A 26,634-nucleotide genomic window follows, 5' to 3' on the forward strand; every position below is an offset into this window, starting at 1 on the left:
CTGGAAAGAGAACTTCAAATAGACTCAAATTAGTTCTGGCTCTTTTCCTCATCCTCATATACATAAGCACAGGTGGTAGTGCTGTGGTCCATTGAAGACCACTTTCTTCACAGCATTTGACCAATTTTTGTTTCAGTGTTCCATTTTCACACTCCACTGCACCCCCACTGGCTGGGTGGTAAGCACAGTGTTGCTTGAGGTCAATTTTCAGGAATTCACTGACCTGTTGCACTGCTTCATTTATGGTCTCGGGGTGACAGAGCCCTCGTAGCAGCCGCCCCAAGGCTCTGGATTAGCCTTCCCCTCCACATTCTGTCCTCCCAGTCCCCGGAGACTTTTAAATCTTCCTTACAAAACCCATCTCTTCCACCTAGCGTATAATTCAGCCTGATTTTATCCTGACCCTGTCTCTCACTCTGACTTTTAACTTTTTATCCTTTTCATGACTGCCTGCACTGTTTGCCCTGTGTTTGTTTTTATATTTATTTTATTAGGCTATTTGTTATTGATGTTTTATCAAACTATTATTGCTGCTGCTGCATTAACTGTTTTTTATTGATTCATTAAACTTTCTATCCTTCCCATATGCAGCACTGTGGTCGACTGCTGTCATTTAAAATGTGCTATATAAATACATGTTGACTTGACTTGACCTGTCCATACATTATTAGAATAAGTGCAGCCAGACAGAGACCAGAGTGTTTTGCGGCACTAGATAATGGGAATTTCAGAAAAAGAAGGAGGCGGTTGACGGATTGCAGCCTGCTTAGTGGCTCCATCTGCTCTTGCACTTCCCTTAGATACGGGGTCAGCGTTATTGGTATGAGCAGCACATTTGCATATGGCAACCGCAGAGGGAACAGGATAGCGTTTAAAAGGTCCAAAACAAGTTTGTGGTTCTGAATAGGTGAACCATCTGATTTTAGAAAGTTTCTGTGTTTCCAGAGGCAACCAAAATCCTGCGCTACACCAAATGCGTAACGTGAGTCCGTATAGGTTGTGCAGGTGAGATTTTCTGAGACTCACCACTTTACACGCTGTTGTGAGTGCTACCAGTTCTGCAGATTGTGCTGAGTAGTGGAAAGGGAGCAGTCCAGAGTCCAGGACAGCAGTGTTGGGGATGAATTGGGGATGGGTTCATCCTTCAGGTCAGGCCTGGGGGTGCAAACAAGGTTAACATATCAAGACAGCTATGTGGTTCTCCATCCTCTGGGAGGGGGAGGAGAGAGGCTGGGTTCAGTGTGTTGCATCTTTTAATGGTGACATTTGGATGATTCAACATTTGGATGATTTGGATGGTACCAGACAAATCGAGCAGCAGAGAAATGAGAAGATGTCTGATCATTAAGTAGAAGAGTTATTGCATGAGGGAAAATAGGAGTGACATCAGAGTAGGCCACAATGTCTCTGGTGGCCAGCAGAGCTCTTTCAGCTGACATGCTATCTCTCACGGCCGTGGGGCTGTGAGAGATTACAGGTGCCACAGGGTCCAGTTTACAGTAATAATAGCCCACAGGTCTGAGTTTGTCACTATGTTCTTGCACCAACACAGAGGTTATGTGGCCTCCTTTCTCATCAACAGTTTGAACAAATTTTTTGTCTTCAGCATTGAGAACACGGCCCAGAAAAATAACCTTTTCCTGTACCCACTGAGGTTCTAAGAGACTTACCTTGTGTCCTTGTGTCCGCAGCAAGGAGAGTGAGTCAGAACGGCACTGTTCCTCTGTGGGTGCATAAACGAGGAGGTTGTCCACGTACTGAATGAGAGCAGAGCCCTTAGTTTGACAGAACACATGACTTGAAAGGTAAGACTTTGTTTTAGAACCCCCTTTTAATACAGCTTGGTTGTAAAATATTCTACCTGCACTCTCTGCACTCTACTCTCTGCTCATTCAGTCACCTCAGAGATCCACTGTGTTGTCATTTCATCTGGGCAATGTAGCTCATTTTTTAGCTCAGCTAACCTTGCAGTCTCATCCAGGAGTCTTAAGACTTAAACAGTGTTGTACAATAATAAGATTTAAGCCCTCGAGAATTAACAAGGCAAGACAACAGCAAATGTCACCAAATGGGCACAACAAAACCATCAATACAGATGTATGTAGTGGAAAGTGCTTTTATTATGGTTCCACCCCAGTGCATGCAAGCATGTCCACACGTGAAAACAAATGATGAGTATATCAAATGTAGTCTAATCAAAAATAAAAAACAACACCATCTGTCACTTTTTAATCGAATTAATTTGATGGATCAAAGTGGGCGTGACCGATCAAGTGTGTGTCAGCAATTTTCAAAGTGGGCGTGACTGAGGAAGTGGGCGTGACTGAGGAAGTGTGCATCACCAACTTTCAAGGTGGGCGTGACTGAGGAAGTGGGCGTCAGCAACTTTCAAGGTGGACGTAACCAACGTTGATTGGATGTTGTGGCATTTCACTTTCCTTGGGGGTAGGAAGTCGGGGTCTGTGTGAGAATCTTTTTTAAGATGAGTCAGCGGGGTCACGACCCCCCGAGGTAGGATGTCGGGGGGTATGTGAAAGTATTTTTATTACCTGAAACAGCGGTGTCACGACCCCCGAGGTAGGAAGTCGGGGATTATGTGAGAATCTTTTTATTAGGTGAAAAAGCGGTGTCACGCCCCCGAGGTAGGAAGTCGGGGATTATGTGCAAGTATTTTGATCAGGTAAAAACAGCGGTGTCAAGACCCCCGAGGTAGGAAGTCGGGGGGTATGTGAAAGTATTTTTTATTAGGTGAAACAGCGGTGTCGCGTATAATACCGCTGGTCAGTCGATGTCATACGCACATTTCATCACGGCCTGCCGCTGAAGACGTCACATCAGTCCTGCCTGAGAGTCTCCAAAGAAGCTAATTATCTTTTTTCTGGGGAGGGTAAGTAATCTCTGTACCCTTATTAGCGGGTGATTCCTTTTACTACACCTAACATAGTTTTTCCGAACCTGTTTTTCAGAATAAAGATATCTTTTCGTGAAAGCATCAAAAATGGATTCTTGTATGTAACATTTTAAGACTTACATGATTTTATACATGTTTCATTGTTACGGTATAAGGATAACACAGTGCCTTTCTTCCAGACACTGAGAAAGCGGCCTTCTTTTGCCGTGCATATGATGAGGACAGCAGGACATCTTATGTAAGGCAGTTATTTCATTCAAATGAAGCTATACATTTTACAGAAATTTACAAGAATTACTTGTATTATTTTTTTTTGTAGGCACCCCTGAAGTAGTCCCATCCACCCCGTCTGTATCAGTTCAGAATGGTTAGTTACTTTCCTTTAAAAATAAAAACTGCATGTGTGAATATATTTATATGTGTGTGTGTGTGTTTCACTAAAGTATTATAATAATAAATTGTTTTCTGTTTATAGTATATCCTTCTCAGACCGTAATCTGGCCAGGGAGTGGACTGTTTGAAGGTAGAAGCACTAACACTCTTCCACTTTCCTTTGACTGTGTATCCCAGAATGTATGTGATAGATTCTATTGACTTGTATTATACTTTAACAGGTGACGAAGCAATACTAGACAGCGTTTTGGATTACGAGAACGAGAGTGGACTTCTATCTCTATCTGAAATTCATACAACAGACAGGCCCGAGACACCTCCGACTAACGGTAAGAAGAAGAAGAAAAGAAAAAAAAAAGCATAAATTTTAAATAAATAAGTAAAATAAATCTAAACGCGTCTCTCTCCATTTTGTAGAGTGCAGACCAGAACCCGCTCACAAGGTGGACAAGGCTACTTGTACCAGCGAAGACGGTGTCTACCCGCTACTTGTCATACCCGACACGCCAGAAAAGCAAGGCAGACAACCGGCTAACAGTAAGAATTATTATTATTTTTTTTTAAGAAACTAAATGATTATAAGTAAGCCATGTCACTCATTGTGATATTTTAACATGATTCTGATAGCTAAAGAAGCTGACACTGACGGAGGACCATCTGGATCCAAAATTAGCATACCAGAAGCACCAGAGAAAGCAGTGACTGACGGTAAGAATAAAATACAAATTTTATACAAACTTAAAATAAATAATAGCTAATCAGCTAAATAAAATAAATACTTCTTTATCTATGCTGTAGACTCCAGGCCATACCCCAGACTGAAGCATTCCACTAGAAGAAGCGGCAGGAGGAATACGAGGAGATCAGCTTCAGGACGTCGGGGTCTATCGAGAGGGAAGGTTGTGAAAACTTTTGGAAAATGCTGACTTCTGTTTGTGAATTGACCTCAGCGTTGACTAGGTAGAGTCGTGTGTGTTGTAATGATGAATGATCAAGGGGAAAATTCGGTCTCGCAGTCAGCTCTGTTATCTTTACAGTCTTCGGTCTCGCAGTCAGCTCTGTTATCTTTACAGTCTATGGTTGAAGTGTTAAGCGATATCCCTCACCCGCAAACTTTATCTCCACTGGTTGAAATACAACAACAATTAGAGATTTCAAACGAGCCTCAGGCTCGCCACGAACCTTCGGATTTACAGAATTTGGAAGGTATCGATGTAGCCCTTCAGTGTTTAAGAGAAGCTCCGTCCAGTCCTCCATCCCCCGAGCTTTTACCTCCGCCGCTTGAATTACAGCCTTTAGAGATTTCAAATGAGCCTCAGGCTCGCCACGAACCTTCTGATTTTCAAAATTTGGAAAGTACCGATGTAGCCCTTCAACGTTTAAGAGAAGCTTTGTCCAGTCCTCCACTCCCGGAGCTCTTACCTCCTCCCTCCCAACCCCGCGTCGTTTGTCCGTCTAATGTACCATTACCTCGGCCGACGCAGGTTCCCTCTGTTCGTCCAACCGAAGATTCCGTGCCTGGCCCGTCTAACCTTTTACCCGTAAACGATCCGTTACCCGGTCCGTCCTCGTACTTCCCACCTGCAACACCAGCCCTCAGAGGGGTGCGGGTCAAAATCCTGAATCCCCCGGGAGGGTCTCCAGAGACAGGTTTAATAACATTGAAATAAGACAGATGCTAAATTTCAACTTTCCCAATCCTGTGAGTAATTACGCAGAGTTTTATCTTAATGTGATGGAGACTCTCCAAGCAGCGGTTGAACGGGCTGTATCCTATGCCAGACAGGGGGATGTGCTGCAACTAGAATTAAGGGGGAAAGATCAAACAGCGCCTCTGTCATAGTCACACACAACGGCAGTCTAACCTCTAAACCATGTTCAAGAGGCTCTCGACCGCCTTGTGCAATCCAACATGGCATTATGCCGGAAGATGAGATGGAGTTACTTGTGCAGGTGGTACGTAGTCCTAGAGGGGGTGTTAAAAGAAAACTGCAAACCATTTTTGACGATGAAATCTGCAGGAAAAAAGCCCATTGCCTGAACATTGTCATCAATCCTGGCAACCAGCTCTGCTTTGCCATTAACCTCGCTCAGCTTTAAACCGTGAATTAACCACGCGTCAGGCAACTGAGCACGCTAAAGTGCTACAGAATCATGCGGGGTTGGCGGACGACACGCCTGTGACTTTTAATGATATTATCAAATTTGAACAGGCTTTAGATTGCAAAATCGTCGTCTTCTTCAGAGCAGACGGTGAGCGGGCCCTGTCTAAATTCCAAACATCTGAAGGAATGCATCCTAAAACCCTCTATCTCTTCCTCCATCAGAACCATTACTATGGTATCAACAATCTGAAAACATTTCTAGGTGCACGGTACATCTGCGGTTACTGCCACACAGGTTTTACTAACTTATGGCAGCATCAGTGCCCGGGCCGTTGTTCTGTATGCTTCACCTCAGACTGCACAAAAACCGAGACTAAACTGATTAAATGCCCCGATTGTAATATGACGTGTCGATCCGACACGTGTTATTTAAAACATAAAATACCTCGTCACCGCCCCACCGCCGGTACAGCCGCCAGCAACTGCGGTACAATTAAAAAGTCCAATACCTCAAAGTGGTGTATTACTCAGCCATCAGCGGCAGCACCCAGCACAAATGTCGAGCTAAGACATGTCCGTGTCTGTTCCGTAAGGACCCGGGCGAGGATCATCTGTGTTACATGACTCCTTTGAAGGTCGAGACTGATTATTCGAACGCATAGTGTTTTATGATTTGAAACATTTGTAGATGGAACAGGCAGACACACATCCCATTTTACATCAGTACACACAGTCTATGCTTGGAAAGAAGTGGGTTCCTGGGGCATGAGTTGCACAGCTAGCTTCTTTAAACACTTCAGAAAACAGAAATACAGAGGCTGCATCTTCATAGCTCACAACGCTAAGGGTTTTGACAGTTACCTGCCTCTCAATCATATAATTCAGCAAGGTATGGCACCCCGTATAATCATGCAGGGCAGCAAGGTGTTGCAGATGGTGGATGAGGCGTTCCGTCAAACATACATCGACTCGCTTTCCTTCTTAACCATGCGCCTAGCAGATATGCCCGCAGCCATGGGCCTCGATGCTGTGAATGCTCCACGCGACCAGGAACTAAGCAAAGGTTTCTTCCCCCACCTTTTCAGTTCAGAGGCTCACTTAAATTATGTAAGCCCTTACCCTCCCCCAGACACTTACGGCGTAGACAGGATGCCTTCGGACACGCTGAAAAAGTTCAATGCCTGGTACGCCACCAAAGCTGGCTGTACATTTGATTTCAGAAAAGAGGCAGTGCTTTACTGCAATCTCGATACTGAAATCCTGGCAGCATCATGCTTAAAGTTTCGCGAAGAATTCATTCGAGAGACACGCGTTGACCCCTTTACATGCATTACAATCGCTTCCGCCTGCATGAAAGTCTTTAAGACAAATTTCCTCCCTCCAAACACTCTGGCTCTAACCGCCGGCCGATAACTACAACCGGCAATTCAAAAACTACTCCGACTCTGGCATCCAGTGGTTAGAGTGGGTCTCGCGAAACGAAAACGTCGCTATTCGACACGCTCTAAACGGAGGAGAGAAAAAACTGGGGAAATACTTTGTGGACGGCTATGCAGAGACTGACGGTGTTAAAAAAGCATGGGAGTTTCTCGGGTGTTTTTTTCACGGCTGTCCAAAGTGTTACTCGCCTACTGAAGTGAATCGTTTGTTGCAGACTCCCTTTGAGCAGCTCCACTCAGCCTGGCAGGCCAAGCTGCTGACCCTGCGATCGGAGCTACACGTCTCGGTACAGTTCATATGGGAGCATGACTGGATCCGAATGAAAAAATCTCATGACGGAGTGAAACAGTTCCTCCTTCAGTATAGTGCACCGCAGCCCTTAAAACCTCGCGATGCGCTGTTTGGAGGTAGAACTTGTGCCATCCGTCTGAGGTACACGACAAGTGACACAGAGCAGGTTCGTTACGCTGCGCTGAGATCAACCATCAAGCCGGTTCGTGCATGCATAGTGACGGAGAAAGAGCTCTATCCGGTACCTGGACGACGCCTGAATTCACGAAAGCCCTAGACAGTGGATACCGTGTAGCCCAGATAACAGAAGTCTGGCATTTCAAGCAAAAGAGTGACTCCATTTTTAGGGGCTACATCAACACCTTTCTGAAGGGTAAACAGGAGGCTTCTGGTTTCCCCCCGAAGCATCGGATGAGGCTAGCAGAGGAAATTACATCAGAGACTACGCAGCCAATCAAGGTATTGAATTAGACCCCAGTAAAATCGCACCTAATCCTGCAAAAAGACAGATTGCCAAACTTTGTCTCAACAGCTTTTGGGGAAAGTTTGCCCAGAGAACCAACTTAGGTCAGACCACCCTTGTCAGAAAACCTGAAGAGTTTTTCAAGTTTCTGTTTTCAGAGCAGTACGATGTAAAGTATTTTGGCTTTCTGAATGATGAGGTGGCTATGGTGCAGTGGCAGTACGGTAACGGGTACATCCTCCCTCCCGGGAAAAGCAATAACATCTTTATCGCAGCGTTTACCACATCCTATGCTCGACTGACTCTTTACAGGTATATGGAGATGGTACATGATCCTGAAAGGATTCTGTACTATGACACTGACAGCTTGATTTATGTCGTCAGAGAGGGGGAGACGCCTCTTCCCACAGGTAACTACCTGGGGCAGCTGACGGACGAGCTGGGCGGGGACTACATTCAAGAGTTTGCAGCGGCAGGTCCTAAAAGTTATGCATATCAGACCAGAGGGGGTAAAGTGTTACTGCGCGTGAAGGGTATCACACTGAACCGTCAGAGTGGTGAAGAAATTAAATTCAACAGTATTAAACAGTTGGTAGAGGGTTACATTGAGAATCCTGTCAGCGACGCCGTCATTACAGTGCCTCAGCAGAACATCGTGCGAGATAAAAAAGGCTTCACCCTGAAAAATTCTTCATTCCAAAAGAGGTTCAGGGTGGTGTATGACAAAAGGCGTCTTTTAGCTGGCGGGCGAACCGAACCCTTTGGTTATTAATCAGAAAATGTCACACTCTCTAGGAGAAGAGATTGAGTTTGACCCCAGATTGCAGCTTCCTTTTTCGTGTCTGGTGGTGGGTCCGAGTGGATGTGGAAAAACTGTTGGAAAACTGAACATGTCATGAATGATGTACCTGATAATATTGTATGGATTTATACTTCTTTTCAACCTTTGTATACTGAACTGCAGAAGAAAAATAAAAAGATTTATTAAAGAATTACCGGATTCTTTTGAAGATGAGTCTCTTTTTCCAGCCGACCAAACACACTTGGTTATTTTGGATGATGTCATCTTTCAAGCGTCTGATCACCCAGAGGTGGTAAGGATTTTTACCCAATACTGGCATCACCGAAATATGAGCGTCATAATGCTCACTCAGAATGTGTTTTCATCAAGGGAAATTCAGTCGAACCATCGGTCTAAACACCATTTATCTGGTGCTGTTCAAAAATCCCAGAGACAAACTGCAGATGAATATACTAGCTCAACAGATGTATCCCTCCAGAAAAAAATATTTTTTAGAAAGTCTCGAGATGCCACTAGTCAACCGCACTCCTATTTATTACTGGATTTAACTCACCGTTGTCCAGACAGGTTCAGACTGAGAACGGGGCTACTACCCTATGAGTGGCCTGTTGTGTACATTCAGAAAGAATCATGACCAGCGCTCGTCTGAAAAGAAACACATCCTTGCTTCTTCTCCAGACGTTGTGTGAGATCGCGCTGAATCTTTTGAAGGGGAATATACCCCTTTCACCGCAACAATATCAGAAGTTAAAAAGATATAAGAAAAATATCAGACTCATTGCCGATAAGGAAGCCAGCGTGAAGAGTAAACGCAGGGTGTTATAAACAGGAGGCTTCCTTTTCCCTCTGCTTACAGCGGCCATTCCTATTATCGGGGAATTAATAGGAGGACTCGCTAGACGATAATCCTCCCTCCTACTCCCATGGCTCTGAAGACGACGCAGAAAATGTTTTTGGTGTCCCCGCATCAGTTAAACCGCCCTAGTCAACCCACGGTTGCTACAGGTAGCACCATCAGGCAAACAGCCCAGCAAGATTTGGATGCAAAGATGCGTGAGATATTAGAGGAGAGAGGTTTAAATCCTTATGAAAAAATTAAAAAGTGCAACGCTTTGCTCCAACGCTATCTCAGCCTCAGCAGACAAGGGGAGAATGAACTTCAACCCATAACTCTGAGTCTACCGCAAGAAGAGGCACATCAGGCAGAGAACGCAGAGGTGAAAGGTCAGGAAAGTGGGAGGAGGGAAGATGTTTTAAAAAGTCTTCCCGACACGCAGTCGAAAAAACACAGAGTATGTGATGAAAAAACTATCCAAGAGCCCCAGTAGCTGGACGCCGAGAGGTGAATTTATCTACAGTGGGTAAAGCCGTGAGAGGCTCTCATATGCTTGATCTGGTAAAACATCTGACCTCTTCCTATAAGAAAGTGAATGATCAGCCACCGGAAGGATGGATAGAATTTCTAAGTACTCTGTCAGAGCTCAATATTCCCGAGAGCTCTGTGACTAACCCCCAGGCCCGTGAGCAGTTCAGGAGACTCAAAAACTCTGGCCCCCTGCAGACGCACGCTGCTGCCACTGCTGCTGCTGCTGCTGCTGCTGCTGCTGCTGTTGCAGAGTCCCCCTCTGTTCATCGAATGAGGGGGAGAAAAAAGAAAAAACGTCCAACTATGGAGTGGACGGATTTCTCTCCTTAAGATCACCAAAAAATAAATAAATGATTGCGATAATTGTACGACAATAAAGACTCTGTAAATCAGTCATTGATAATAATAAAGTTTATTGAATCCGTTCAACGTTGCAGACTTTTTCCTTTCACAAACGGTAACAAATCTTTAAACATTTGCAGAGAACAGGCTAGCTGGTTAGAATTCCCGCCGCAGGGGTATGCTAGACATTTTTGATATTTTTTAACAAATTCAGATACTATGGCATCGTTGCGGACAGGATCGTCTTTATAGTGAATAGCACGTCGGCGTACGATAGGCCGCTTCCTCTCAGACACAAATAATATGCACAGTGCTGACCACAGACATCCGATAATTCATGCTGGAGCTGACGATTGTGATGCAGGATCTGTTTTATTCCACGTTGACGTTCCAGGAAACGCAGGATGCTTGTAGGATAATATTCAAATTCAGAGTCCGAAAGAGTCAAAGAATGTGGCCTTTCCATGTTTTTCTACAGTGAGCGCTAGCCAGTGCTCTCCTGGCAGATGACGAGGGTGGGTGTTCACGATATAGTATGCGGGCAGCGAGGGTTGTAGGGAGGGTAATTCATCCGAAGCCCAGACACCCACGGAATAACGTTACCCAGTAGTTCCGCTCAGGAGTGTTTCCAGCTCAGTAGAATTCATTGTTTCAATAATAATCCACCAGCACCTGTCGTTTTGAATTGATCTCCAGAATGGAGTCGTAGCAGGTGTAGACAACCAGGGTCAGAGTGTGAGGTAAGGGGACTCGAAATCTCATTTCCAGCCTCAAACTCCCGCTGGATACTGGGGAAAGAGCCGCCACATCTTCGTCGGGGCTCAGGTTGAAAACAAATAAAGTATATCCTCTTTCGAAATCTTCGCGGTCGATGGTCAGAGGTAAATCTTTCAAATGTCTCCCAGTGGCAGTAAACATGTTATAATATTCTCTCACGGAAATGCCGTTGTTAAATTGTGGCTGGAAAGCTTTGGCCGGTACTTGTCGACCGTTATGACACAGAGCCAAGTACTCCACGTCATTGTGAGTAAAGTTGAAAGGCGAGAGATCTCTTCTTCCCGTGAAAGCGTGATGGTTCACCATCCCCAGAACAACGTATTTAGGCATGACACCCAGAAACAGGTTCTCCTGATTGCATTAGTCTGGAGTTTTGAGGAATGGAATAGGTTTTCACATTAATTCTCGACATGGGGTAGAGGGCGTTGCCTTCATCAGAGCCGCTGAATGACCTAATCGCACTGCGGGGGACACGGTTACTTTTTTCATAAACAGAGAAGCTCCCAGTATTTTGAGGCGGAAGTTGGCGTTGGCTTGACTCATCAGACAGAAAGCGTCACTCGCCCGAGTTAGTTTAATCCGCAAGTCGACGCTGTTCAAAAGAAGTCTCTCGCTAAAGAAGATGTCCCCGTGCAGGGGGCCCATCACGTGAAACTCGCTCGAGGCAGCACTAAACTGAGCTCTTTTAACCAGACCCCGATTCGGACCGTCGGCCGCCACCACGGTTGAATCCATAAATCCGGCTGTGTCTTTATAAAACAGACCGGCTGAACACTGACTAGCAAGTGTTTCATGACTGTAGTTCAATAAAAGCTCTATCAAAGCTCTGTAGGGGTGTGTAGCGCTGGACTGAGAGATTAATCTATCTCCCAGGGTCACGTCGACCTGTGAGAAAATGGTGTTGAGGGGATAGTTGATCAGGCCCACACGAGCGTCCTGTGCCAAGTTTGTCCCACCTCGTTAGTAATTTGTAGACGCAGGAATAGCAGAGTGTTGGCTAGAATCCAGATATTTCTCTCCATCGCCCGGGATAAAAAATTCTATGGGGACCGGTGTCCGTGAGAGCCGATAAAGGGGAAATCTCTGTATACTGACTCTGCTCGATAGACATCTGCGTCACCGGAGCAGCAAATAAGTCCAGTTCCGTCATGCTGCATTCTGGTGATTTGTGATGTAATAGAGCCATTTTCAGGAGAAAATATCTTCGGCCCTTCCTTCCTCTGGACCTTCTTCTCTGCACTGAATTACTATTAGCGGTTGACTTGCGCTTTTTATGAGCTGCTACGCGACGCCCGGGGGGTCTCTTCCCGGCTCGTCGAGCGAGAAGCATAAGTCCTGATCCTTCTTGGTTCTCTTCCTTGAACCTCTCACGCGCCGAACAACCCTGCTGACCACGTCAGATGCTATGTTCTTAGCGGCGTTTTGAAGATGAAGTTTTGCGATGGTAAAACCTTTTTTAACCATCGGCGTCACAAACCTAAATAGTTTTGAAAATATGGATCCCAGCCCCCTACCGTACATCATGGGGGCTCCATGAAATCCTCGCAGGCCACTTCCCACTTGATCTTCATAATAACTTACAAATCGATAAAGATCAGGGTGAGGCTCCACCACCATCATTTTCAGCTCACTGTTTTACACGGTTTAAAATGTAACGTCGCAACCACTTTCCCAAACTTCAAATCTACCGGTCGGTTCTGTTCGGTCTTGAGCTCGACGCTGATGTTTTCAATATGTCTTTTTGCTACCGGTAAGTAATAGGCGGGGCTGAAGGTGTGTGAAATAACATCTCCAAATTTACCCTCAATTTGAACCGTTCTTAAGAGCGGGGCATAAGCGTGCCCCACCGCCTGATGCTGAACCACGTCGCTATAACAGAACATATGATAAAACCCCGCTTTTATATCAGCGGTTCGAGGAGACTGAATGAGTAACCCGCTCGTAAACCACTCACCGGGTTTTAATCCTAACATATAGGCCATGGGAGGGAAAAAAACGTAGTCTATAACGGCCGCTACCTAGCCACTGAAACTTATTTTACATTCGTGATATAGTAGAGTAACATCGCTGTTAATTTCCCTCATACAGGCGTTTATCTGTTTCATGATCTGCTCTTTGTCATCATAATATCCGCTTTCAAAACGTTTGACGTGCAGGGTAAATCTTTTCTCGTCCAATTCGATAACGGGATCAATCGCCTCCGGGGCGCCATGTTCCCACGCGTCAATCCAATGAAAGAAAGAGTTGTCTTTAGGAGTATTATACCACGTGTGTGGATAGGAAATTTCCATCAGTGCCACCTGCCATGGGCCCTCCAGGTGGAGATGTTGTGCTAAATCCACTCGGTAGCTGGCTATAGTGTTTTCAGGAAACACATTGAGACTGGTGTTAGAGGGTAAAGTCACGTAAAAACCCTCTTCTGTTCTCGCGTCCATGACTGTTTGTGATACGGAGACTGTCGCGAGCAATGACTTTATACATCAATCAGCTGACCTGCGGCTACCCAGCTATTAAATTTCTCAGGCCAGTTTTTTCAACGCACCAGAACCTGTTTTCTACCACGACTAGTGCGCTCATCCAGAACGGCTTCCACTTGGTACGGTTTATCCTCGGTGACGGTTACTTTTTGTAGTTCGGCCTCATAAAAGGTTCCGTCGATAGGTTCCCCATCATAATCTTTTATTTTGTACACCGGTGGAAGGCGGGGAATACATTCTGATACGGTGAAAAGCTCGTCCGTGTAACTCTGCTCATACTTTTTGTCAAACACACCCCTCAGCTTGGAAATCCTCACTACATCACCCTCTTTAAATTAATTTCCATGTGTTTTTGTGACGAAGAGGAAATTTACCGTACAAGTTTTGAAATACCGCAGGAGAGTTCTCAGCTGTGACGTCGTTCGGTTTCATTTTTATACTCATATGATAGCTCTCGTTATAACTTTTAAGCAGATCCTGCAAAACATCTACATATCGACGCGTGAAGTATCGCCACATTCTAGTCTTTAGCGTACGTTTGAACCGCTCGACGACGCAAGCTTTGAGGTCGCTAGCGGTGGAGAAGTGAGTAATACCGTGCTTCTTCATCAGAGCATTAAAAGTCTTGTTATAGAATTCTTTACCCGCGTCCGTCTGTAACTTTTCAGGCACTTTGCTCTCCTTTAACACAGAGGCAAAAGCCCTGCTCACTTCACTTCCCGTTTTTGTCTTCAGTGCTCTAGCGTATGCCTTCTTTGAAAAAATATCGATGACCGTTAATAAATACTTATACCCATCATTGAACTCTGCTAAAGCTTGCATATCACATAAATCCGCTTGAAACTGGATCAGGGGTCGTGATACAAATACTCTGTTTCTAGCAAAATGTATCCTGGACGGTTTGTGTAAAGTGTAGGCATCCTGCTTCGATAAAAAATCTTTTACTCGATCAATTTTTACTTTAGCCCCGCCTTCGTCCTGTACAGCTCTCTGAAGCCGTTCTACCCCTCCAAAACTTCCCGGATGTGAAGGTGTATAATAAAGCTTTTTCATCAGGCGTTCTTCCTTTTTCTCCATCTTTCACCCTCGTACGTTAAAGAATGACGAGGCCTCTTTACTGTTTTCGACTTTATAGTTTATTAACAAAAGGCATAAAAGAAATCATTATTATTATTATTTCAACATTTTCCAGGTTTGGATGAGAACAGCGGCTGTGAATTTCCGATGTATAATAACATGCAATGTTTTCAGCATTTGTAAGATATCATCGCTCGACGGATCTTGAACGTAATGGGACAATGCATCGACGATCAGAGCGTAAAGTGCCAACAGGTGAAACACATTCATTTCAACAGTTTCATCATCATTGATTATATCACAGAATGTATCCATCACAGAGCTTTCAAAGAATGATGTTACAGCCTTTTGCACAAACACTTCCCATTCAACGTTTGTAGCCCGAGCACGTACTAAATCCAAAAACATTTCTAATTTTTTAACTTCGTCAGGTTTCGGGCTACCGCTGATTTTAAATTTTTTATCATCGTTCACTTTGTTGGCAACAGCTTGCTCTAGTATAGCAGATAGCTCCCACACGATGTACCTCAGCCTCACAGCCCTGAACACTATTCTCAAACAATTCCCCATGGTAAAGAAACAAAAAACAACAACGACAAAGATGTAGATAAATGCACATACAAACTCAAAAAAGTAATCTAAAGATAAATGTGTTCTAAATAAGAAATTTATTCTGGCGGTTTTCAGGCTCCTCTCCAGGTATTGGCGACCATACGAAGTAGAGCTATTTTCATGATGTCCTCTCCAACCAGCGAATCGTACAGCTCACCGATTGTCTCAAAGATATTCTCACAGGAACTCAGGTCATGTAGCATGGCCGCACCTTGAATTCTGGATTTATCAACGGAGATACGAAGGCTAGTCAGCAGCTGCTGCAGGGCCGGTATAAACTTCGGTGTCCAGAGTCTCCTCATCAGCTGGTGAAAGTGACTCCTGTAGAAGAAGCTGGGGACCTCAAAGAGGCACTCATGGTTCGTCTGGCTAGGGTGGTCTACCTGACAACCGAAGCAGATCTCACGACGAAACTCCTGCAGGACAATGTTCAGCAGATGGATGATCCCGGCTTTAATATTTTCTTGGAGGGTGGAAGACAGCACCCCAGCATCCAGCTGGTCTTCAGTAGTAGGCTTGGGGAGGCACACCGCAGAGCTCTCCTCTTCTTCTACGCCTGACCCAGGAGATGAAGGCGGAGTGGATGGTAGAGTCACCTCTTCCTCTACGAGAGGAGACGGAGGTGGAGTTGAGTCAAAGGCGAGAGACATGATGCTCAAAGTTGAAGTTGGTGTCTTCTTCGGACCTGGGGCTCGGGTGTTCAAATTTATGCTGTGGTCAGGGAAGTGGGCGGGTTGGGGGAGTGCCTTGTAGTCCTAAAACAGATGAGAAATGTCTTTTCTCACCAGCGTCACATCTTTCCAGAGGCGACTGTTTTGGAATAGAGCGGTGATGCGATCGGCCGACTCATCCAGCATCTTCATCCACTCAACAACCGGCACACTCAGGACCTGAGAAATACCCCATTTTCAGAGCTGAAACGGTCCAGCACCAGGTGGCCGCCTGGACTTTTCTTCCCGTGCATCTCCAATTTTACTCGGTAAAACCATTTACTGGAGCTGTCAGATTTGGTCTCCCATATTATCTTGATGATTTTTTTGATTTCTTCTTCTCCCTCATGGAACTCAAAGGCATCCCCCTCCTCCTTCAAATGGGCTTCTCCCTCTTCGTTTAGCATGACACAAGATGGAATGCTCTCGCCTCTCATGCATCTGGCCACCAAGCCGTTCAGTACTCCCCAGTCATTGGAAGTGATTATGGCATTCGGTGTGTCAGGACTGAAGGTTTGTCCCGGATAGAGATGATACATACAGACTTCAGCGGTGTGATAGTTGAAAGAATAGCCAAATTTTCTCACCCGTCTCCAAACGCCACTCTTCCTGGAGAGGGCACGTTGGCGGCTGCTGGAATCTGCACTTAAACACCATCAGTTTTCTCGGCGCCATCCCTGGCAAGGCTTCCTGAATGACGCTCACAGGCGTCTCACTAATGATACCGGATGTGTAAGTTCTCTTGCTCATTTTTATTTTTCAAGTCAGGCGCGGACTGGAGAATGGACTGCAACGATCTTCGGTTATCATTAGCTTTTCACTTGGCCGGAAGCATGGGCGGGGTCAGGTGGCATCACGTGACTTTCATAGAAACATGTCTGTGTGTGTGTGTGTGTGTGTGTGTGTGTGTGTGTGTGTGTGTGTGTGTCTGTGTGTGACTGGGGTCTGCGCGCGTGTGTATCTGCCTGTGTGTGTGTGACTGGGGGGTCGTGACCCCGCTGACTCATCTTAAAAAAGATTCTCACACAGACCCCGACTTCCTACCCCCAAGGAAAGTGAAATGCCACAACATCCTATCAACGTTGGTTACGCCCACCTTGAAAGTTGCTGACGCCCACTTCCTCAGTCACGCCCACCTTGAAAGTTGGTGACGCACACTTCCTCAGTCACGCCCACTTCCTCAGTCACGCCCACTTTGAAAATTGCTGACACACACTTGATCGGTCACGCCCACTTTGATCCATCAAATTCATTCGATTAAAAAGTGACAGATGGTGTTTTTCTTTATTTTTTCTAATCAAAGGGAGCAAAAATATGGCAAATGGATTTACAGCTGCTTTTGACATATTTTGTCATCAGGGCACAACAAGATAGGTAGCTAATAACTTGCTACGCCTCCTCACCAACCTTTGTTCAGGCTCCTTACTGGTTCCTACCACTTCATTTGATCTATGAGTGTTGATATCGCAAAAGGCTACATACCATTGTTATGCATCAATTTTAAATTGTATGTTAATATTGCTCTTGTAAACATTGACAATGCACATGTGAAACAAAAATGTTAACAATACCTCACACTTAGTTGCATGAGCTCTTGCATACATCACACTGAGGAACGGTTTCATTTTTGACAGCCCCTAGAGGGCCGGAAGGACACGGGCAGCTTTGCTGAGGTAGGGCCAAAATTTGCAAGCTACATTGATGGCACTGAGGACTGAGGTTTGCATGCAGTGACTTCCATCACCTCTTCATCCAATTGCAAAGCCTTCTTGGATCTCTCCCTTGCTGCTGTCCACTGAGAGTTCCTACACTTCCCTTTCCCTGTGCCTGTGACATAGACCACAAATGTAAATTCACTGTCTTTTGCTACAAAGACAAAAAAAAGCAGAGGCTGAGGAAGAAAGAAAAATAGAAAGATCCATTAATCACATAAGAATATAAATTAATTAATTAGCAAAAACACTGAAAAAAGAGCACCCTCCACTTTGGCTAAAGCAATACAAATTTCCATCAACAGAAACAGGCAACATTTCAGACTAGCAGGTTGGACAGGGGAATTCAAGACTGCAGAGTTGGGTTGATATGTCCACATTACAAGGTAAAGAGAATTGTACATTTTTGGATGTTGTCTGCTGAAATACAGCTTTTTAATATGATGAAGAACAAATATACTTACTCTTCCTCCACGCTTGTGCAGTGCTCCATTAACGTTACAAAGACCTTTCTGGAAGACGGGAGAAATTATATTCAGTTCCTGAAAGGAGCTCAGAAGGTCCAATTTGTACAAAGCAGACACATTAAGAGTCCACTGCCTCTGGCATGTTCCACACAAATATGGTGGATGATGCAAGTCATAACACCCTTGGAACATAATCCAAATAATCAACATCATGAATACTTAACAATTCAATTCAGTTCAATTCAATTTTATTTATATAGTGCCTATAACAATACAAATTGTCTCAAGATGCTTTTCAAAAAAAAAAAAAAACTCCATAGCAAGCCTGAGGGCAACGGTGGCAAGGAAAAACTGTTGCAGTTTGAGAGTAAAAGAGGATTCGATTTGGGGTTGTGCTTGTTTTCTTCTATTAGTGAAGCATAATATGCTGCTCTAATCTTACAGAGATTTTTTTTTTCATAAGTTATTAAACTATCTTTCCAGGCTATGTGAGAACTAGTGGAATGCCAAATTCTTCCCATCTTTTGAACTCCCTGCTTTGAACTACATGACTGTGAATTATACCATGGAGCTACCCTCCTCCGATTTATCACCTTTTTCAGAGGAGCAATTCGATGTACTGAGTGATGCTGTCGTACTATCAACAAAATAATCTTTTTGTGTTGGAGTTAGATTGTGGTTGCTGGCATCCACATCTCTGACATAAGGCACTGAGGTAAATACTGAAGGAATTAATTCCTTATATCTAGTTACAAAATGTCTTTCTAATTTCAGTGTAGTCCCATATTGTGAATTCAAATGTAACAAGGAAATTATCAGACAAAGGAGAGTTATGAGAATATATTGTCAGACCTTCAGTTTCTATGCCGTAAGTTAGAACAAGATCTGAGGTGTGATTGAAACAGTGACTTGATCCATTTACATTCTGAGAAAAGCCAATTGAATCTAATAATGACATATATGAAGAGCTAAGACTGTCACTGCTAACATCAGTATGGATGTTAAAGTCATCTACTATGATGACTTTATCTGTTCTAAGCACTAAATCACGTAGAAACTCATAGTTTCTATGACTAGGTGACGTGGACTCATTTAAACTGACATATTCATCATCCTGCAGCCCCGTTTCAGTCAAACTAAATAGATCAATCTGATGAGTAGTTCAAAGCAGGCAGTTCGAAATATGGTAGGAATTTGGCATTCCACTAAATCTGAAGAAGCTCACATAGCCTGGGAAGATAGTTTATTAACTTATATATATATATATATGTATATATATATATATACATATATAAAAAGAAAAAAAAACTCTCTGTAAGACTAGAACAGCATTGTAAGGGTCTCTTGTCTGGAGTGCTGAATATCTGAGCTAAGCTACACCTGCTGTCGTGGTTTCATTAACAGCTGTCCACTCCTACCTGGATGAAAAATTCGCCAACCTGCCCATGAATCCTCTTATACTCTCAAACTGCAACAGTTTTTCCTTGCCACCGTAGCCCTCAGGCTTGCCATGGAGTTTTTTAAAATTTTTTTGGGAAGCATCTTGAGACAATTTGCATTGTTATAGGCACTATATAAATAAAATTGAATTGAACTGAATTGAATTGCTAAGTATTCATGATGTTGTTTATTTGGATTGTGTTCCAAGGGTGTTATGACTTGCATCATCCACTATATTTGCGTGGAACATGTCAGAGGTAGTGGACTCTTAATGTGTCTGCTTTGTACACACTGGACCTTCTGAGCTCCTTTCAGGAACTGAATATAATTTCTCCCGTCTTCCAGAAAGGTCTTTGTAACGTTAATGGAGCACTGCACAAGTGTGGAGGAGAGTAAGTATATTTGTTCTTCATCATATTAAAAAGCTGTATTTCAGCAGACAACATCCAAAAATGTACAATTCTCTTTCCTTGTAGTGTGGACATATCAAAGATACACTGCAGTGCAGTTTTCCTACTCTTGGTTTGAGGAAACCCAACTCTGCTGTCTTGAATTCCCCTGTCCAACCTGCTAGGCTGAAATGTTGCCTGTTTCTGTTGATGGAAAATTGTATCACTTTAGCCAAAGTGGATGGTGCTCTTTTTTCAGTGGTTTTATTAATAATTTATATTCTTATGTGATTAATGGATTTGTCTATTTTTCTTTCTTCCTCAGCCTCTGCCTTTTCGTCTTTGTAGCAAAAGACAGTGAAGTTGCCATATATATCATTCAAAAAGCAGTGAAAATGGAAGTTATATTCATAATGTTACAAATTAGCTGTATCACGGAATTGTTACTGAAATTAAATTAAGAGAAACTATGACCTCTTTAGTGGACCCCATTGCTTTCCTTTTAATTTACATTTGTGGCCTATGTCACAGGCACAGGGAAAGGAAAGTGTAGGAACTCCAGTGTACAGCAGCAAGGGGAGATCCAAGAAGGCTTTGCAATTGGATGAAGAGGTGATGGAAGTCACTGCATGCAAACCTCAGTTCTTTGCCATCAATGTAGCTTGCAAATTTTGGCCCTACTCAGCAAAGCTGCCCGTGTCCTTCCTGCCCTCTAGGGGCTGTCAAAATTAAAACCGTTCCTCAGTGTGATGTATGCAAGAGCTCTTGCAACTAAGTGTGAGGTATTGTTAACATTTTTGTTTCACATGTGCATTGTCAATGTTTACAAGAGCAATATTAACATACAATTTAAAGTTGATGCATAACAATGGTATGTAGCCTTTTGCGATATCAACACTCATAGATCAAATGAAGTGATAGGAACCAGTAAGGAGCCTGGACAAAGGTTGGTGAGGAGGTGGAACAAGTTATTAGCTACCTATCTCGTTGTGCCCTGATGACAAGATATGTCAAAAGCAGGTGATTAATCCATTTGCCACGTTTTAGCTTTGATTAGACTGCATTTGATAAACTCATCATTTGTTTTCAACTGAATGTGTGGACATGCTTGCATGCACTGGGGTGGAACCATAAAGAAGCACTTTCCAACAACATACATCTGTATTGATGGTTTTGTTGTGCCCATTTGTTGACATTTGCTGTTCTCTTGGCTTGTTAATCCTCAAGGGCTTTAATCTTATTATTGTGTAACACTGTTCAAGTGTTAAGACTACTGGACGAGACTACAAAATAGAACTGGACAAAAAATGCAACATCATCTATGAAATATCGTGCAAAACATAAACATGCCCAAAAACATACATTGGAGAACAATACATGGAGAAATTAACACAAAAAAGAATGCGAACAGGGGACAGCGGGGAAATTAGGACTTAAAAAGAAAAAGCAGAACAGGAAAATTTAAAATCAAGCAATCACAGATCACTGCAGGAGAAATTGGATAAAAGAGGGGGCATACACCCTGGACCCTGGAGTGAGTGTGCACATGCACACTTTTCAAAGAGCCTACAAGAATGTCCCCTTCCAAAAGATAATATCCAAACTGAACTAAACTGATGTTTTTGAAGAGAACTGGCCTGAATGGCTCAGCTATGTGTTAACCTGAGACATGATTTTATATAGAATCACAACGATAAGGTCCCAGTATGTGTATTTTACGAAAAGAAAGCTAATAAAAAGTAAATAAAAAAAGTTTAATTTCACTAGAAAGGGATCAATATCTCGGGCTTAACATGCTCAGCAGACACCTGGATGTCTCAGTGAGGCAAACAGTCATTCTCTTGCATGGAATCCACTGCATTCCATAGTTTCCATTACATTTAGCATAACAAAGTACCCAGAATGTCAGGATGTTGAGAGGAGTTTTAACACCGTTTATCCTGGTGGGATGTTTTGCAGTTCAAAGTCCCCAGATGGCCTGTTGGGCTTGATATGCAATTAAAACATTACTGGCTGTTCTTCAAAAAGGTATTTAATAAAAAAATATTTAAAAACAAAATATGATTCCTAATAATCAATAACAAAGCCTGTGTAACAAAGCGTGCCTTCACAGCCACAGAAGTTCCTTTCCCTCTCTGTGGACTAATCTCCCAGATGTCTTCTCCTGTCTTACAAGCATCCCTTTTCAGAAAAAAAAATCTGTGTATATGTGTATATATATATATATATATGTGTGTGTGTATATATATATATATATATATATATATATATATATATATATATGTGTGTATATATATATATATATATATATATATATATATATATATATATATATATATATATATATATATATATATATATATATATATATATATATATATATGTACACACACAATTAAGCATCACTACCATAGGTGGCTGGCCAGCTAAGACTTATTAAGAGTTATTGTGCTGTCTGGTGTTTGTGATTTCTAATTTCTATTGCTTGGTTATTAGAAATTGACAAAGATTATTTTGAGGGAACAATAAAAGAATTATTCAAACATAGTCACATTGAATGTATTTTTGATAAATTCTTCTTTTAATAAGTACATTCTTTTAACTACACAAAGCAGTGTTTTGCTAGTTACTTTTAATTATAAGTTAAGTTGGTTGCTAAGTTGATTGCAAGAATCAATATGATGTCGCAGTTAAACGTTAGCATTCTATGTTAGCTAACGTTAGCAAATCCATTTCACAATAGACGTTTCGAATGATATCATAAAGAGCTGTTTTTGCACAGGCAGGTATTTGTTGGACCATTGTCAGAGTAACATGTGCAGATACCCAGACTAATATGCAGAGTGAAATTGAATATGAGTTTGCGAGATCAGGATGGTCTCACCAGGCTAGCCTCAGGTACCTCCTATGTCAGCATTTTAGACCTCAAGACAATCATTAATTTGGAAACCTGTACTATAATGTGAATTACAAGGTCAGATGTGATCTTTATAAAATACCTTTGAATGAACTCCAGCGTCGACAATCCAGTGGCAGGACACTCGAGGTTGAAGACGTAATAGCTGCTGAAGAAAGCAGCTACTCCGTGTAACAATAAAGGGTGTGGGCCCATCATCACATGTAAGCCTTCCAGAGGGCTTCATCATGTCACCTGAAATGAAAAGATATAACATTATGTGTTATGAGCACTTTGAGATCTGCTTCAGATACAAAGGGCTATACAAATGTTGACACTAGATCAGAGTAACATTGCCTTGAATGATCAAGCAGGGGGTGCTGGGGAGTTTTGCAGTATTAATGTCCACAGCAGTGGCACATGGCTGTAACATAGCACAACACAATAGCATTGATTTAAGATGAGATGATAAATATTGTTCATTGGTCAGAGGTACTAACCAATGTGTAAGCTTCCTCCAGGAAGTACTGGAGAAGGACTACATTTAAGCACGTAGTCTATCGACCCATAGCCCTACATCTTGCCTCTAATCTTAATTAATAAATTGTTTTTGTGCCTTCTAGGACTATTTTACTATTAATATGGAGTTGGTCTCTGCACCCGATCCAAGTACTCCAAGTTCCCGAATTCCAAGTTCTCCAAACACAACATTCCGTATGTGTTGCGAATGTATTGAATCAAGTAGAGTGTAAATTTCCTTTAAAAGCAGAACAAAATGCTTTCAGACCTTTTATTGAAAAGGATGTGTTTGTCATACTTTCAACAGGGTTTGGTTTAATTTACCAACTGGCCAATTGCGTGAAGATGCATTTGAGTGGCGGCCTACTTTGCCTCGGCAATTACTGGGGAATTACAACCTTTTGACAACCTTTTCATATTACCACTGTAATATCATGGTAATTGCTTTGTCATTAAAGCTGTAAAGTTACAGTACACATTTGTGTTTTTAAAACAATGCATTGTAATATCACAGATGTGAAACTGCAGTAAATTGCTTTGAGTATATTTCACAGAACATGCTGTAATCCTTACTGTGAAGTCATGCAAAACTTATGCAGAGTTCTATTTGGATGTAATTATGGTTGAGAAATGAAATAAAATTTAACTCCTTCTTTGTACAGTGTCATATTGACAGTCCTCCTGAAAGCACGAAATGTCACAGTTTCATGATCCGCCATGAGACCGGGTTGGCGTGAAACATACCGACGAGTTGGTAGTTTTTCCTCAAGACTCTTAGTTTTTTCCCCCAACCATATTTAAGATATCATCCTAGATATTCAATTATCATCATAGATGATAATGTGTGGGCCCTTACAATTGCCTATACAAGGGCGTTGCACCTGTGTATGACCAAATATTATATATTATCTTCATTTGCATGTATAGCAGGATTCTTCAGCTCACTATTTATGATGCACACAATCACAATTGCAGGTGCAGTAGGCAGAGAATTTCCGCTGACACAACCGCAGACGAGGTGCATTCAGTTTGACCAATCAGAATCAAGGTTTTCAAATAACTGCCCAATTACGCTGCTATACACTGTCATCATGAAAGGAATCGAAGGTTGACTTAAAATCGTGTTGTTCCCCACGTTTGCTTTATTTTATTCTACCGACTCAAACTTGGCGAAGGTGGACGGCACAGACCTGATACGAAGACAAGCACAGAAGGTCCGATACGAAGGCCTGAGCAATGAAGAGAGCTGTGTGGAGCTGAGTCTGCCGAGCCGAAGCAGACGTGGGCAGACGAGAATACGGCCAGCAAAAATACTTTGTTTTAGTGGTAAGTTTCGTGAAAGTCACTTTGAGCTAAGTGTTCTTATCGGGCTAGTGATGCATTTGCTAACGTTAGCTGACATAGAATGCTAACGTTAACTGCGACATCATATTGATTCTTGCTATCAACTTAGCAACCAACTTATAATTAAAAGTAACTAGCGAAACTGCTTTGTGTAGTTAAAGAATGTACTTATTAAAAGAAGAATTTATCAAAAATACATTCAATGCGACTATAATAATTCTTGTTCCCTCAAAATAATCTTTGTCATTTCTAATAACCAAGCAATAGAAATTAGAAATCACAAACACCAAACAGTACAATAACTCTTAATAAGTCTTAGCTGGCCAGCCACCTATGGTAGTGATGCTTAATTAGTGTATATATATATATATAGGTATATCTGCACATGTTACTCGGACAATGGTCCAACAAATACCTGCCGGTGCAAAAAAAGCTCTTTATGATATCATTTCGAAACGTCTATTGTGAAATGGATTTGCTAACGTTAGCTAACATAGAATGCTAACGTTAACTGCGACATCATATTGATTCTTGCTATCAACTTAGCAACCAACTTAACTTATAATTAAAAGTAACTAGCAAAACACTGCTTTGTGTAGTTAAAGAATATACTTATTAAAAGAAGAAAAATACATTCAATGTGACTATATTTGAACAATTCTTTTATTGTTCCTTCAAAATAATCTTTGTCATTTCTAATGAATGGTAGTGATGCTTAATTTGTGTGTATATATATATATATATATATATATATATATATATATATATATATACACACACACAGATTTTTTTTCTGAAAACATCTGGGAGATTAGTCCACAGAGAGGGAAAGGAAATTCTGTGGCTGTGAAGGCACGCTTTGTTACACAGGCTTTGTTATTGATTATTAGGAATCATATTTTGTTTTTTAAATATTTTTTTATTAAATACCTTTTTGAAGAACAGCCAGTAATGTTTAAATTGCATATCAAGCCCAACAGGCCATCTGGGGACTTTGAACTGCAAAACATCCCACCAGCATAACGGTGTTAAAACTCCTATCAACATCCTGACATCCTGGGTACCCTGGGTATGGACAGCCAAAGAGAGGTTCAATGGGCCCTGTGATCGTGTCTGAATTAAGGTAAGAATCATAGAATGAATGGCTTGTGTGTTTGGACTGGTGTTGTCCTATTTACCATTGCTGTATTTTTAATGAGTTGTGATGAGTCTGTTTCTCAACTAAGATATAGCCGTTCCCCTTTGTTTTATTGTCACTTGATCTCGATACCACTTTAGCCACTTGATATTGTGTGTATGGCGTTTGCACCTGGGTGGAAGCCAAATGTTTGCAATGGTGATTTAATTTCTTGCAAACCTTTTGTGTTGTTGCTGTTGTGACTATTGTCATGTCAAATGTTTATGACAGTATTAATCGCATTGCTGTGGTAATAGAGTGTTTTCCTCAGTAATCCTGTTACTGATCCACAATTGGATTGTTAAAAGCTTATGCATGTGAATTGGAAAGTCGTGGGGTGCACTGTAAAAATGGGCTCCGCCAAAAGCCACTGTTTAATTCGTCCCTGGATAAAAATACTGTTGTTGTTTTTTTTGAGTAGGTTCCATGTATTTCAGTTGAATATTATGTGGAGGATGGCTGCATGTCAGTGCAGTCCAAACATCGCATTTGTTTTCTGTCTGAAGTTGCCTAATGTTCCAGACTAATGAAATTAAACTCATTTCATCCTTTGTTATGCTAAATGTAATGGAAACTATGGAATGCAATGGATTCCATGCAAGAGAATGACTGTTTGCCTCACTGAGACATCCAGGTGTCCGCTGAGCATGTTAAGCCCGAGATATTGATCCCTTTCTAATGAAATTAAACTTTTTTTATTTGCTTTTTATTAGCTTTCTTTCCGTAAAATACACATACTGTACGTATGCGGTAACTGGGAACAAGACAACAAAACATAACACTACAAAAGGAGGATTTGTGCACTAAGTACAACAACAGCATCATACATAAACACATCACACATAAGGATAAAGATGCTGCTTGAAATTAAAGGGGAAGAAAAAATCATTTGTTATTAAGGGGACCTTATCGTTGTGATTCTAT

General features: G+C 42.3%; 2 long non-coding RNA genes across 2 annotated transcripts; both read left to right on the forward strand.

The window, feature by feature from the left end:
* Window positions 1-1,676: 1,676 nt before the first annotated feature.
* On the forward strand, window positions 1,677-25,665 carry LOC125020750. The gene is made up of 3 exons (XR_007114252.1): window positions 1,677-1,805; window positions 24,365-24,515; window positions 25,506-25,665. It is a non-coding gene; the product is annotated as an uncharacterized LOC125020750 (long non-coding RNA).
* Window positions 3,775-4,398, forward strand: LOC125020751. The gene is made up of 3 exons (XR_007114253.1): window positions 3,775-3,841; window positions 3,932-4,012; window positions 4,103-4,398. It is a non-coding gene; the product is annotated as an uncharacterized LOC125020751 (long non-coding RNA).
* Window positions 25,666-26,634: the final 969 nt, after the last annotated feature.

The sequence above is a fragment of the Mugil cephalus genome, chromosome 15 (genome assembly GCF_022458985.1).
Source record: "Mugil cephalus isolate CIBA_MC_2020 chromosome 15, CIBA_Mcephalus_1.1, whole genome shotgun sequence".
In the NCBI taxonomy this organism is placed as follows: Eukaryota; Metazoa; Chordata; class Actinopteri; order Mugiliformes; family Mugilidae; genus Mugil; species Mugil cephalus.